This window comes from Megalops cyprinoides, chromosome 2 (genome assembly GCF_013368585.1).
Source record: "Megalops cyprinoides isolate fMegCyp1 chromosome 2, fMegCyp1.pri, whole genome shotgun sequence".
Taxonomy (NCBI): domain Eukaryota; kingdom Metazoa; phylum Chordata; class Actinopteri; order Elopiformes; family Megalopidae; genus Megalops; species Megalops cyprinoides.
In genome coordinates, this window is record NC_050584.1 from 16,956,461 (window position 1) to 16,972,978 (window position 16,518).

The 16,518-nt window shown below is 39.9% G+C and overlaps 1 protein-coding gene across 6 annotated transcripts in view; it reads left to right on the plus strand.

Annotated features, from left to right (window-relative positions):
• The first annotated feature begins 437 nt into the window (after window positions 1–437).
• Window positions 438–16,518, plus strand: part of ncoa2 (nuclear receptor coactivator 2) — an 80,763-nt gene continuing 64,682 nt past the window's right edge. For 5 of the 6 annotated variants that reach the window (XM_036518020.1, XM_036518043.1, XM_036518050.1 and 2 more), the window contains exon 1: window positions 4,839–5,041. The gene's annotated coding sequence lies outside the window, so the exon portion shown is untranslated. Of the gene's footprint in view, window positions 915–4,838; window positions 5,042–16,518 lie in introns of those variants that run through there. The other variant, XM_036518037.1, reaches the window with a different exon arrangement.

Sequence of the window (16,518 nt, forward strand, 5' to 3'; positions counted from 1 at the left end):
GCCATGCAGTTAGCAGATCGGCCTTGAGGTGAATGATGGGGCAGCCAGTGTTGTTAATTTCCTTCACTTATTCGAACGATCTTCTCTGATAGTCATTGTTGGTAATACAATATGATCCATGTAAGATCAATATTCAGAGATCTCGGAGGTATTGCCTAATACTAATGCAGTCGTTTTGCCTGATACATATCTCCAATCCGTCTATGAATCCATCAATGAAAGTGATTTTGTACAGTAATCAAAGCATGATACTAATTTATATTATCATTCATGAAGTGGTACTGGTGAGGTGATACAACTTGAACTAAAATCATGATACTCCCTGACATATGGTTCAGCGTCCTCTCTTGTTAAGTAAGAATCCATATGGTGGCGCTATGGTATAGCTTTGTATCGTTGCTGACCATAATAAATGCACTTTGCTGGGTTCTGTTTAACCTTTCTTGTACGTTCGAATTGCGTTGCGTTTGGGTCACTTTTATCGATGTTAAGTTTAATGTATTTCGATAAAATGGTAAACGAAAGAAAGAAAACCGCGATCAAAATATCCACATTATAACATCGTGTGCGTTTATGGAAGTCCTCTAGACGAACTCTTCATGGCCGCGTTGAAGACAACCTAAATCCCGATTCTTGCGTGTTGCAAAAGCAGATGCGTTGGAGTGGTCAGTGAGTGATTCTTCAAATTGAACAAATTGCAGCATTAAGCAACTATTGAAACGGCAACAAAGTTCAATCGCCCAATTCACACTGGATCATTGCAGATACGGTATCCCGGCGTGGTCAGCTACTGTGGTTAGCTAGTCCCTACCATCGTATGAAACGGCGTTCTACTCCGTGGAATTCAAGACTAACGTTAGCTTTAACTTTGGTGTTTTGACAGAAGGGGAATAAATCATTGTCAAGTGACCCAGGTAGGTTCATTTTATTATTTATTAATTATTTTTGGTATCTCGCATGGAAGAGATGCAAATGTCTTGAGTCCGTGGTGTGTTGACATTTAATCGTTCCATAATATCCTGACAGATGCAAGCCACCAAGCAATCTCTTGTGTTTGCAGATTGCTCTGGTAATACCAGAGATATGTAAATAAGAGTGTTGAAACACCAAGTTACACGGTGGTTAACACAGGTCAGTTTAAAATACGACAGTTTCTGGTTAGCCCCAGTCTAGACACTATAGGGAATAATAAATAAAATACTGCAGATCTTCGGGAATGTATTTTACATTTACAAAGTCGCTTTACTGTAATCAGTGTGGTCACATCACAGTATGAAGGGGTTTGTTGTGTACAAGCAACCTCTCACCAGCATTAACGCGAACGCACTGATAGTGACCTATATAATGAAAGCTGAACCATTGTTGCTTCACTGGTTGGAAATTCTTAGTCCCCATTTCCTGTGATCACTCCACACCTTTTGTACTGTCACGTGAAAAATAGGCAAAGTAAATACTTCTAAGTCAAAGGAATCTACAAAAATCGACATGGCATGTCATACTCCAGTACTGTTAGTGGATAAATAAGGTGCAAAACGAACTATTTTTGGACACCACGGTTGCTTCATTTTATCAAAATTACGAAAGTCACACAAACACACTCAGATATGCTTACTTAACCTAATAATGTTGTACAACTCTACATTTTACCATACCTCAACCTGCACTTGCTCTTGTTGGTGAAATTCCTTACTTCCTTGCATCACTCTGCTTTGACAAATTCTGAAAAGTTATAACCTAATACTGACAAGGTGTATACATTTTGATTAACATATTGAGATTTGAATGGGTAGTGCTTGTTTGTAGTATGTTAGTGGGGTGGGGTGCTTTGTACAACTTTAATTAGAAACTGAGCTTAAAAGTTCTTGCACCATTGCACATTTCTGTATTTCCTGATTTCCAGGCTGGATCTTGAAGAATGTCAAATTAAAACCTTCAGACCTAACAATATTATGAATTCTCTAGTGAATGTCACCAAATGCTATGTACAAGTCTGAAATCAAAATTAATTGAATGGATGTAGCATTCACACAGTTATCACCATTAGAGGTAATGATTAAACAACTCTTGTTGAAAATATGAGCTGAACTGTGTTGGTTTCTCTTTTTGTTATTGTAAAATTCCTTTTGCGATTGTGGTTTGTTTAACAAACTCTTTGTAGCTCCCTGGCATTTTCAGTTACTCAGATGACTTTCTTGGATCTGCCACAGTTAAGATGAAACAGTCATCATTTTGCTTATTCTTGATCGGCACTGCAATGGCAAGTTGTTTTTCTGAAAGCTTTTATTTCCCTCGCGGAAATGGTTTGTGACACCCACATTTGCCTACTTCTCCATATCTTCTCTATTTACCATCGGTACCTTTCCAACTTCTCCATTTACCACTGTGTGAGGGGGATAGGCCATTCTGTGTAATTTTACTTTCACTATCAAACGAAAAAGTAAGGAGTGTTTTGTTTTGTCTCCTCTGAAGGTCTGCTCAGCTCTGCTAAGATGTGTGTGCTTATTCAGGGAGATAAACCTTCATTCATTTTTCCTCATTCAAGCAATGTCACTTCTACGTACTTTGTGTTTGGTGTGGGTGTGTAACAAACAAACAGCCTTAGTGGTCTTCTTTTGCGTGGTTGACACACTGAATTGAAAGGCTGTAGCAATGGAATAGGAAGGCTGCGGAATAGTACACTAAGGCTGCCCCCGTTTGCCTGAGTGGCTTCCTGCTACAGCAGGGCAATCAGAAACCACACACAGTCTTTCTGGCATGAGTCCATGAGTCAGGTTCCAGAATGCTCTACTAGAGGTTTGTGCATTGCTCATTATTGATTTCATTTGGTGGAAAAGGAATGATTGTGATGTATTTTACCTAGTCTATCTTTAATAGCATTGCAAGTATTTATATCAACTAGGATTTGAGATAATAATCTGGATATATTTCATAGTACAGCCCAGGTGTAAAACCTATCTTTGTAATCTGCTGAATGAAGAAGTCTGCTAAGTAAATGACCATCTAATAAATTATCTGTAACTTTGTTTTCTATGTTGTCAACCATGCCATACTCACATTTTAACAGCCGGAATGAACTAGAGTCTTGAACCAAGATGAACATCTGTGCAATATTAACCAATGAATCAAATAAAGCTGATTTATCTTTACAAACACACATGCTGTTAAGAGTCAGATGAAAGTGCATGTGCAGCCAAACTCATTGTTGAAAGGAGACACTGCAGTAAAAAAGGACCACCTTTTTCCCTTCATTATCTGTCAGAAATTAACATCTAGCTTTAAGACAGTTGCCAAAGCTTCCGTTTTTGATTTGCAAAGGCAAAGACTGCAGCACTGCTGTGCAGTATTGCATGTTGTTAGACTGGGAGTGTTTTGCATTTAACATGATATTATGCAAAAAAATTCATAGGCTAATGTTTTGTATGGGCTTCACTGAGGACAGAATTAAATGTGGTAAATATGTTTGTAAACAGACATGAGGAATAATTAATATCCCAACACGTGCAATGCTGAATAGTGGACTGTGATTTGTTATCAAATGTATGTATTCATCTTCAAGATCTCTGCAATGTCGACATGGAATTTTCTTTAAGGAAAAAGAAATACTTTTAAAACTCCCTTGTACGGTGCCTTGAGGATTGTTTTTCAATCCTAGATACTAGGAGGCTGTAGTCATGGTGACTGGTAGATTGATCCTATATATAGCAGCTGACACCATAGCCACTTTATGTTTGTCTGTTTTTTCCCAGTGCTCTTCTGAATTACACAGGGAGTATATTGGGCAATGCATACAAAATACCTAGCCAAAACACGGCAGAATTTGGAAATGGGGATGGGAATGGATGTGCTACTTGATGTGATGCCTGTGCCTTTACTATATGCAGTATCTGATAAATGTGTGTGTGTGTGATAAAAATCCATCTGAACTTGAATATATTTGATCTCCACACTTTTCTGTTTACATATTTAAGTATTATGCTTTGCAGTGCACCATACTGTACACATTTGTATACCTCCCTTTCAAAGATGACACAGCCAAACAGTCTGATAGTGTACTTCATATAATATTGCTAATGCTGGTGGCAAGTGCTGAGTTTCTTCAATGATAAACAGTTACCCGTCAGTTGAGAAAAATTCCAAGTTACAAAACATGTCAAACCATTAATTATGGTAAAATACAGATTTTGATTTTATTAAAGGAAGAATTGAGAATGCGTTACTTAAAGCCATTATTGATTACCAGCAGGTCTTTTGAAAGCTTGTCAAATGAAAATATTTAATTTTTAAGATGTGACCCCCCCCCCCCCCCCCCCCCCCCAAAAAAAAAAGAAAATGGACGAAAGTAGATAATGCAGCTGATTCAAATAATATAGCAATAATTTAAACTTACTGGTGTGCTTTGTGAAGGCTTTTCAGCACATTCGATGCAGACTTAACAGTTAATCAAACCCTGGAAACCTTAATGTAGACTGTACTAAAAGACACCTTAATAAAAAATGCCAATACCAATTAGCACAATAATAATAATAATAATAATAATAATACATTATTTTAAAATTACTAGTTGTTTTATACTTGTGTTTAATCGGCATTTTATATTGACTAGCGATTTAAAAGTTGCTGCCCTGACATTTTTTTAAGATCGTGTTCGATTTTTCGTTTTAAATAATCTCTCGCGATGCGCTGAAATTTACACTTGTTTTTGCTTTTAAAGTAAAAAAAAAAGAAGAAAGAAAAGCCGCCGCTGATACGTTTTCCAACCATCGCTGACTGTCTCACGAGGTCTCCTCTCCCAGAGAATGCTTGCTGTATCATCAGTTTGCCTGTTTGCTCGCCGCAAGCTTGCTGTAGTAAATGAGTAGATAGACTGGTGCCCTTAGTGTGTGGGGGAGGATTGCTGGCGAGATAAACAAGCAGAGCCAGTCATCACCAGGCATCAGGCAGTAGGAACATGGCGGCGGCACAGTTAGCAATAGTGCTGTTTCACAAATCCGAAGGTCAGAGCCGGACGTAACACACGGGATTTATGAGAATACAAGTCACAGTAAGTCTCGAAATGCAGCTCCTGGCGTGCTCTTTCATTGTGGGGGGTTCTTTCCGATGTTGTTTTTGCTGTGCAATTTGGTCCGGAATCTGCGAGGGGTCCAGTCTGTTGTGTGGCGACAGTGTCGCTGTGCGTGTGTGTTAGCTCGCCAGCTAGCTAGGTAGTTATTTTTCCTGTGTCACTTCGGTTTCGGAGTGAGTCGTTTTAGCGCAGTGTGGTAGCCCCAAATTCAAGCTAGTTGTACTGACAATGTAGAACTTGCAGATATGCACTGGCATAATAAACAGCATTACTTATTGCTTTGTAATACTTTATGTTCGTATTTATTTTGGCTTTAGGGGGGAAATACAGAAGTTTAATTGGGTTAGCTGCGCCTGCGATTTGACTGAGCGTGATGGAGGTATTTAGAGGAACGGTGCTAGTGCTGCGGTATTTCCATTGTGCAACACCAAACGTGTTTAAAATCTTCACGAGGAGCACAGCTGAATCAAAAAAGCATGTGATCCTGTAAATGGATAGCAGTCGGCGAAAACCAGCAACACGGCGCTGAACCAGTCACACAGTATTGTTTTCTCTTGATCAATGAGTTTAGCCAGCAAGCTGTGGTGTAGTTTTACTAACTAAATTTCTGTGTCTGTTACTGTTAGTTAGCTCGCTATACCAGTTTATCGATTGTCTCAGCAAAAAGTTATAAAGTAGCTAGCTGAATGCAGCCCTGCAGCCTTTAGACTCGTGATACAGTATCATTTCAACCCCCAACTTACTCATCAACCTTTAAGGATGACGTGAAGCGGCTCTTTTTTTCAAGGAAAGAAAAATGACAGGAAGAAGCTGGCTTTTGATGGACAGATTTACTGTCCACTCTCTGTTGAGTTGCTATGCGATGACGCGCTTAGTGATGTTCAATTCCATAATCATGGGTTTCTGTTTACATCAGTTTTTTGATCTCGGCGTTTCTGTAAAGCTTTTAATGTAGCTATTATACAACATACATGAAGACTTTCGATTGCCTTGGTTTGCTGAAAGGCAGTGCGTTTTCAGAATGGATAGGTCACAGGTTGTTTATCAGCGAATTCTGCTCTTGTTTTGGAGAAATAAAACCCGCTTGTTTATTAAACAAATCTTAATTGTAGGCCTAGAATTTGTTTTGGGGTGATCAACGATTGGGTGACATGTGGAGATTTTAATAGCTAGCGCAAACTTTAATTCGCTTTACCTCAAAGCGAATTAAATTAACTCGTACTTATTTACGTAATCAGTAACTATTAACTATGTGAATTATTTTGAAATTTAGTGGAGGAAGCTGAATAAGGCGTTATGAAGGTAGTGATGTAATGTCAGATGAAAGTTTCACTTTTTTTTCTTGCGCCCTCGACGCTGAAAGCCATTGTAATTTACAACAATGATAACGTAAATTGACCATTATGCCCGCGTAGGCCCTCCCCTGACTTTGCCACCGCAGCGTGAGTTTCGAATGGTATGACTACATGATTCAGCTGGATTCATAATGAAATTATCTCAGCATATGAACGTGAAGTAAGCAATGTTTAAAAGGAAAACTCGCTCAGTGAAATAATGAGTTTTCTTAACGATTGTTTGATTTTGGCAAAGATTATCAGGGGAAATACTAAGCATGATCTAGAATGTTTTGGTATTCGTTTATTGATGTAATCGTGTACGGATTCGAAATACGCATTGTTTTCAGTGTGACTGGTGGTAGTAGCCTCCTAATGTGTGTTTGTTAGTTATTATCAAAAGTGAGGATAATATGGAGAAGGCAAATACAAACAGAATCTCTGGAAGCAAATTTTGTGCTCATGTTCCAGTCCTTGTCTTTATATATATAAAAATATGTTGAGTCCAGAAGATGAATTTCAGGAGTAACAGATTTATTTGGTCGTGTATTGTTATTTGTCAGTTAATTTGTCAACAGGATTTAAAACAAATAATAGCTGTTTACAGCTGTTGAGTGTAATTGTGATGGCAAATCATACAAGACAACATAAGCAGCTCATTTTGTAGCATTGCAGCCTGGCTAAGTGGACACTTTCATTGTATCACAACTAATTTGATGTTTTGCATATTCTGTGCTAAAGAGATTTGATAGCAAGAAAGGTAAGTCTCTGATTTTATGGAGATATTCAGGAAATGTGATTGTTTTGCTAAAGCAGACATATAAATGCACACTAAGCTACCTAGGGAATGGTGTGGTAGATTGCATGTAAGCAGAGGTTTGACACTAAGAACGGGTAACTATCAGGTCAACCTCACTACTGGGTATGTCAAGTGTACAATGCATAGAAGCTATGAAAAGCACAGATGGCCAAAGAACAAAGGAGGAAGGGGGAAAATGGAAAACACATCGGGCTTAGCGGCGTTAATTGTCCTGAATATGAGTATGGTGGGCTAAGTATTTTCAATAGGTGAGAATTAAGTATTTCTTAAAGGAGAAAATACAAGTTTAAAGGTGGTTTAGATCCTGGTGTTTTCCTACTCAATAAAAAGCTTGTTTGCTAATACGGTTCATCCATATGTCATCTGTCATTTATCTTAAACTTGCCTAGTCATTAGTGAAAAAGAATTTGGCAATTTTTCTGACTTCTGATCAACAGTGAACAGCATTTTGATGCATTTACTTCTGTGTTGCTTTCATTTAAATCTAGTTTGCCTTGGGGAAGTTGTGTCATTAGTGTTTTCCACCCAAGAACTTCTGTTTGGATTCTCCAAGGCAACAGACGGCAGGTTTTCACCTCATATTTGCATCCATTCAGTTAAAAGAATATGCAGTTGAACACAGCCTGTTAGACCAGTGGTTTAGTTTTGTGAGAGGTGTTTGTAAGGATAGGTGACATCATTCTAACATTCCATTGGGTTTGTGTTGGATACCATTATGCAATTGCATAGCAAAAATTGCACCATATCTAGACAATTATCTAGATGAAGTTTTTCAAGGTTTTGAAATTCAGGCAGCTGTCAATGTGTCATATAGTTTGATAAATGAAATGGTGAGGTCACTTGTTCAGAACTAGAAATATCAGTGCTAAAGATTAAGATGAATTCAAAACAAGTCTGAGCATGTAAGAAGTTACTTGCAAAACAGTTTCTCTGCAATTTCAATCTGTTGACAATTTACCAGCTATTTACTGCCTGCTTGCTGACAGAATAACGTCAGGAAATAATGGTAAGTCATGGTTAACATGTATTGTATGGAACCATTTAGCAGTAAAAACAGGCCTGTGAAATTCTATGTGACAGCCAAAAAGATTCCAGTTAATTCAACTGTAGAGTGTCAGGGCAGCAAAAAAACCTGTCATTTCTGCTTTTTTTTTTTTTGCTTCTTTCTCCCTCAAATCAGGCATCAGCCCTACCTCGGTAATGGACTTGTTTAGAACACAGAATTATTTAACTGTAGTGCCACAAACAAACAAAAATCATTTAGACTTGTATGTGGAAAGACAGAGTGTTCAATTCACTTTACAAATAATGTTTGTTAGTTTCTATACAGTGTGCACCGAAACAGGAAAATGCACAGCGACCTTGACCTTCAGTGAAATGTTCATATTGCAGAGTAACAGAAGCTTCTGTTTGTCTTGTTATCATAGCGCAAGAAAGAGTGTTGGTTGAAGTGCCTTGAGCTTTGCTCAGATTCTGCTGCATGGTCTGTGTGCAGACCTGTGCCTGACCTTCGGATCCGCTGTGGTATTTGCGTTGGATTGGATTGCTTAAGCAACATTGAATAAGGTTTTACTGTATATTGAACCGCTGATGAAGATGTTGGAAATTCTTCAGTCCCCTTAGTAAAATTCAGCTCTTTCAAATTACAAAAAATCAATACATTCTTATTTTTAATTGAGATTGATGACTCTGTATAAACAAATGCTAGCTGGAGCTTGTGAGTGGTAGAGGGGTCACCAACAGTTCAGTTGAGGCCCTGTGTCACCAGGAAATGAATTCCAACCATAATGATGACCTTGCAAATATTAAACCTTGCTATAAGTTCAGTACCTCAGTAAAGAGGGCTTTAGTGAAGGAGGTATGGTACAGAGGTTTTGGTATAAGACACAGCAATGAACACGCCAGGCATTCAGCTTGTATTTCATCTAATTACAAAGACTGTGTAGATTTATTTTGAAGAATTTAAGTTCCAAATCCTAATAAAACCCTAACCCAACTAACTGGCGTTATATGTGCGTGGTAATGATGGGACAGTTGTGTTGTCACAGTGTCAGGCTGAGTCAGCACAAGTACAGGATGACACCTGAAACAGGAAGAAGAGGGGGCTTTAATCCTTGCAGGTGGTAAACTGAGTGTGGAAACTGAAACAGGCATGTAACCAAAGCGTAAGGATGAATTAAAGAGGAACTCTGGTCAAAATCAACAAACCTGTGTGCAATAATAAAAAATAAAATGTAGATCCAAATTTGTATTGATGTCCTGGTAATATTACTGAACTCCCTAATTTCCTGGTTTTAACTGTGCAGAAGTGTTTGCGCCACTTTCTAGCCCTGTGTGCTACCCCATGGTTGGTTACTGATTTTTGCACTGACTGTGCTTTTATTACCATTACCCTGTTTTTACCATATGGTTTACGCTAACTTTATCAAAACAATGCTGTGTTGTGTTTGCAGTGTTGTTAGCTTGGCAGATATTTTCGAAATGTACCTTTACAGTAAAGTCATTCTGTTAAGTTTGAATTTTGTGATCGATGGCTATCCGTAATACAAGGTAAAATGTCTTGTGCTTACATAACCATATAGATCATAGCCTAAGTCACCACTCCAATGTGTTACCTACAGTGTGCTACTATCAATTGAACAAACTGGTTAAACCCGTTGAAGAAGTATTTATTGGAGAGGGTAAAGGACTAGATCCGGGCACAAAGTCAGGACAGGAAGATTGGAGGCTCGCATCCAGTGTCTCATTCAGCACTAGTGTACCTTGAAGTGCATTTGTGGGCAGAAGATGTAGATTGGTGCTTGATAAGTGTAATGAGCCAGCTATGTGTCTGTGTCACACAACTTTTTTTGGCACTCAGGGAGCATTTTATTCATAGCTATACATTGTAAAGCATCAAATTATTGATTTTGATTCCAGTTCCCATCAAATTAGTCTGTGCATAAAACAAATGTAGAGTATTGAAATTGGACCGAATATTTCTTTAAAACATAGAAGTCCTCCCATAGTTTTAGATACGAAACATACAGTAATGCTCACAAAGTAGCTGTACTATAATCAGTTTTGATTTCTTAGTTTATTGACAAAACCATACAGTATCTTAATCTATATAGATTTAAAATTTTTCCCCTAATTTTTTGGCCATTAATGAAATTGTCACTTCATAATCACGGTTATAGAGGAATCACATGACCAATCAAAGAGCAGTTTATTTTGAAGAATGCCAGGTGTGGCTCATCATTTGGTATTTAGGTGTCTGGAACCTTGGTAACAGTCACCATATTGACAAAACTTGAGTATCTAGTTAGTACCATGTGAAGGGTTTTTTTTTTTATTTTGTTTTGTTAAATACACTGCTAGACATGTTAGCCAGTGGAATCACTTCAACAGCTAAGTGAGTCTTCCCAGTAGTCACTTGTGTAAGTATGTGTAGTTTGCTAGCTTTGTTGATTATTGTCGGTTTATTTGTTATATTTCTTTTTAGACCTATCATAGACCTCTTAATAGAAATTCAGTTTCAGTACAAACAGCAAAATTAGCTAGGTTGTTGGCAACAATCCAAATGACTGTTCATTAACTTACAAATGGGGTAAGACTGTGTACATCGGTTAATTGTTTAATTCTTAACTAGCTATTCATCTAACTTGCTAACCTCCCACAGCAGTTTTAACAAGTGACACATATAGAGGTTGAGCCTTGAGGTGATGGGCACATGTCTACTGCTTGATGATCATAGTTGTCTGGTTACACCATGACTCATTTTGTCCATTCGTTTTCTCACTGATGATTTTGGGGAAAAAAGAGAAGAGTCTAATTATTACTGGAGATTTTTGCTAAAATGATATGGATGTTTTTATAATAATCAATGATTAATATAAAGTACAGTAACCTTTGTTGTTGCTGTTGAAAGTACTGATTCAAGGCACAGCCACTGTGGTGCTAGTGTATTAGACCCAGTTTTGTCAGTGCTGTACCTGGCTGCTGTAATGTTGCTACTGTTAGGCAGGATTGTTCAAGTGTAGCTTGCTATTACATCTGTTACTACTACTACTGCATGAATGCTGTGAAAAGCCTGCATTTTGTCGCATGCAGACAAAAATTTATTTTCACGAAAGGATATCGTAATTACGTCGCCTTTACCGTTTTAATGGCTGTTTTGGTTTCGTGACGCAATTCAGCAGTGACAGTGAACGCTGTAAGTGAAACGAAGATCAAAAACTAAATACTTAAAGCTGTGCTGATACGTACAACAGACACAGAAGCAATTACGTTACTCTATTGTGCGCACAATGTTGCCTCGTTGTCACAGTGTCTAGGTGTTGGATGAAATTGCAGATGTTGAGTGTTCTTTTTGTCCTCCAACCATTTATTTGGTTAAAACACTATAATTACGTCTGCACTTCCACTAATTATGTAGGCCACAACAAAATATACCTTATCTGATGTAACCCTCAACTCTCCCTTGCCACAATGATAAAATGTTCTTATCACAGCACATGTATGAACTGGTGAGTTTGGAGTTAGTAGGAACAAGAGTTCTGATAAATTAGGCAAACAGTGAAAATGTGTATATTCAGATACTGTCATCGACTTTAAAAGTGTTGATGTGGAAAGTATGGCTTTAGTAAGTAGCATGGCTTTAGGGATGTTGTCTGTTTGGGTCCCACATAAAGGCTACAAGCAATGCAGTGGTATCCACTGTTGATGGATGAATACAGCTGAAGTTGAATGTGACATCAATAAGCAACACTATGTCAGCAGTTCCAGTGAAACGTTCCAAAGGCCAACTCCAGTTTTCCAAATACAAGCAGCCAATCGGCACACAGCTGATGGTAGGGCGCTGTTATGCTGTTTTAGTACCGATTCGTTAAAAGCAACACAGAATGCAAGCTCAAAATATTGATTCTGTGTCTCAGACCTAAATGTATTTCCCATACTCAGCTGCAGTAAAATTATTTCATTTCACATAGGACATTGTTTTAGTAATTTCCCCCTAAGGATGTATGCTGTCATGAAAATGTGCATTTTCCTCTTAACAATAAGTAATATTATTATGTAGGTCATTTTAAAAAGACATTAAGAGGAACTTCAAAGAGGCATTGGGCCGCCATTCCTGGTGAAATTACGCTGGTTCGTGTTTGTTTTAATAACCCTGAAAGCGTGCTGTACAGGTCACAAAGGTGCTGTTTCGCAGCAGCTTGGCACCTGCCATGTGAACACGTCTTTCCCCCTGTGCGCCTTCGTACGCGCAAGCTGCGATCTGCGATCGGCGACGAACGTCCAATGTCCTGCCAGCTCAGTCTGACTGTGAGGCAGGTTTCTGTGGCTTAGACGTGAGGATCTAAATATGGTAAATCCTCCGGTGGTTTCCATTGTCACATGACTGGGCTATTTCTCCCTGTCCTGTCAGATGAAATGGTGAGCTCACATGCAGAGTGAGCCGGGGAATCGTGTGCATTATTCGAACACTTCTAGCCTCATACTCATTAATCGTTTTGGCTGCATTTATGTATGTTTGATCACTCTCCAGTATTTGACTGAGATCACCGATCAATTACCCAGATCGGTGTTCAGATTCTCAGATGCATGATAATGAACAAAAAATGGAGAGGAAAGGGGAGTTGTTCTGTTCCCATCAATATTCATGAGTAAAAGCCTAAAAATGGTTAAAGTGACAGATAATTCATTGAAATTGTTCATTTTCCTGCGTGAAGGTGAGAATGGCAGTGTCATTGCAGTGAGTTATTATGTCCACCAAACTGATGTTTCAGTGCTTGCGGGGGTGGGGGTTATATTGTTGAAATATTCAGTTGTAGGATTGCAGGCCATATAATACTCAAATCAAAATACACACGTAACATACACAATATTTCACTATTTGACTATTTTTTTTAATCTTTATTTGATAATCCGATTGTGTCAGGGGTTTATAGTACAATGCTACCTCAACATACACACTTGTTCACCGCCGGTTGCGCCTCAGGAACAAATGTCTACCAATAAAAAAAGTTCAGCTGATAACATCAACTGTGTAATGCCAGCAATGTTTTCTTGCCAGTTTTAAATTGAGATAGCAGGTGTTATATAGAGGACCAAGTGTATGATATATTGTGCTTTAATAATATTGGAAATGGGTCTCAAATGACACTCCAGTAAATGACTCCTCTAAATTTGGTCAAATCGACCAGTCATGTTGTTTCTTTAGTTTGGGAATTGAAATTGGTCTGGAGACAGAAGTAACTTTTTGTTGTCTCTGTCTTTCGTTGAGGGAACAGCTTGATAAATGCTGGCCAGTGGTGCTGTAATTAGAAATTATTGCTAACTGGCTTCAAATCACATGGATCCTGACCAGGCAGAATGTCATCGAGCTGCGCTTGGAACCTCCTCACTGCAGAAAAGCCAATGATCATGGAAACCCTTCCTGGATAAGTTTTCCCGTGCTGTATGCCTAATGAAATAAATTGATAAAATAGTCATGTCAGATATTAAATTTGATATTTAAATTTGATATTTATTGCATTTAAAAGGAGCAATTGTGCACCCTCAGCATCGCACCAAGTGTTCCTTGAATAGTATTGCATGCACGCCCCTACCATAGACGTCCTACCATTGCAATCCACTCCATGCCATTGCTTAAATAAATGCGTAAATGATGTCGTCACCAAACAGAAATGATGTGGAGTGTCGTCAGCCATTTTACTCATGTCTGTATGGAATCTCCCTCCAACGCTCGGCAGCTTCAGTCCCCCTGCTCGACAGCTCCATCGCTGGGGAAAAAACATTTTCGAGGGGAAACATTGTTTATTGCATCATGGTGAGTTCCAGTAATAAAAGAGGTCTAGCTTTAGGATGACATCATTTGGAAATTTGAAGGCTTTAACTGCTCTTCAGCGGTAGGCCGCAGCGAGCCGGCTGAGGATCGTTGCAGCCAAATTGAGTAATTGTCATCACTGTCTGCTCTCACTCCAGCGTCGTCTCCTGCAGGTTGTTTTGTGTGGTGCTGAGCACGAGCGTGTGTAGTGTTCACAGGCTCCATTATTATGGTGCAGGAGAAGCATGTCAGCAAAAACAGAGGAAACCCGGACTGTTTGTAATGGCACAAGTTGTTCTCTCTGCTAGAAGAGCCAGCTTTTGCTAGTCATATTACTTTGTATTCCTACCTTGTTGGGTACCAAAGATTATAATTGACAATATCCTCTCGCCCTTGTCAGATGTGGGAAAACACGCTTAGTGTTTCTGTTGTGGATTAATGAAACTTAAATCAATAAACATGACTGTTATATTCATATCTTCATCTTGTATAATGCCCCTTCTCATAAAAAAGGAATGTTTTGAAGAGTTCAATATCATTTACACCAATGAAGACTGCGTGTGGCCACTGTAGCACCTAAAGGAGATTAAAGAGGAATCCCACCTGTGATTGGCATCTTGTGGGGAGCATTCATTATGCTGTCTGCAGTGTGTTTAGATGTGTGGAATTACAGCAAGGGGCTCCAATAGGAGGAAAGCCGACTTTGGGAGTGAGTTGTTATGGAAACAGTGGTTTGACAGAGCTCCGGTCGCGGTGACGGATGAGCCGTAGTATAATGACCAGGTTCATCCCAGTGTAGAGAAACTGGGGTTGCGTTTCTGCTCGAGTGCTGTGTCCTTGCACCGAGAGCCCTGAGCACGTAGGCCCTGTCTCTCAGAGCTGAAGGCCTTCCGCCCCCCCCCCCCCCAACCCACCCCACCCCACCCCCCGTCTAATGGGCCTCTTTATGTAAATACGATTGTATTTAGTCAGGAGAAAGCAGAGCTCCCGTTACACTGCAGCTGCAGGGAAGTGCTCTCTGGGTTCATTCGTATTGGTCATCTGTTTTCTGCTCTGATGTGCCAGTGAGTGAGAAATGCATGAGTACAGTCCAGGCTGGAAGGCTCGCATGTCTTTATGACAGAACATTTTCCCCTTGTAAGAGGCTGGGAACTTTATTTGAAACTGTTTGTTATCAAGTCAAACTAATGATAGAAACAAAATGATTTTTTTGTCATGCTGTTTTTGATATCCTCTGCCACTGATAATGTGTTTGGGCTAAAGCTTTATTTCTACATGGCCGTTTACTTGCATGATCCTGCAACATTGCAGACATACATCTCCATAACTTCCTTTGTTTCCAGTATTCCACCATATGCGTTTAGTAAGCCGTTTTTATGCGGCTCAATACAGCAGTAATTGAGATTCAGCATTGTACTCGGGGGTGTAGTGTCCCAGTTGGGAGGCAAACCAAGCGAGCGCACGGCTCCCTCACCACATTACAACATGCTGGTGCTCTGATGACGAAGGTGCAGCCTTTCTGTGTCGGCAAATAGACACGCCTTCCACACTGAGCGGACGTTTTCACAGGGTTTAAAGGAAGAATAATTGCATTACATTTGAGTAAATTGATTTGGCTGTACCGCCCCAGCTGTTGCCATTGCCATGCAACTTTTTCCCTTTCAGTAAGAACGCACAGCAACCGTTCTGCTCCTCGCCTGACCCGCCGTAACATTGAAGCTGTGCGATTCATGTACAAAGTGAAACTCGCAGCCATCGTAAATGAATTGCAGTTGGTTTAGGAGATATATAAAAAAGGCTATATATTGTTGCACAGACAACAAGTAGCCTTTATAAAGTTTGAATGGCATCTTTGATTTTCTTCATTATTACATGGTAGGTTAGCATCATGTCCAGTACAGCTGCTTTTTCGGGATTATTGTGGCTGAGATGCCTTCCTGAAACTTACCAAGGGGGGAGTCTTTGACCCTTGCAGCACAAACCTGCACAGAAGGGCTCAGGTTCTCTTCTCCTCCCTACAGGTTGATACTTCAGTCCCCCTCCAAATGTTGGCCCGGATTTAAAGAACAACAACCCGTAATCAGATCTTTCACTCATGATTTTAAAAGCAGTTAAACAGATCACACTGGCTCGCAAGTTACACTAGGAGCAATGTGTCCTGTCCTTCCGTTGAAGATTGGGGGGGCGAGTTTGCTGGGATTCCCTGGCTGGTGGGGGCAGCGTGTGTTTTGAGTGCAGCCTTCCCGCGGCCGGTGTAGGCGAGGCTGACGGGCACAGCGAGATGGCGCGCTGCCTGGCGAACGGGACCTCACCGCTCGGCTCAGTGACTGCGGCAGTGGGAGAGAGCAGTGCTCCTTACATCGCTGTCTCTCGTATCGGGGGCTGGGATCCTAGCATGTGCTTGGCAGCTCGCCGCGGGTATGATCCTTGGCAAAGATCACTGGCTCCAGTTCAGGATACCTTTTTTATACAGTTGCGGGGAGGGGGGTTA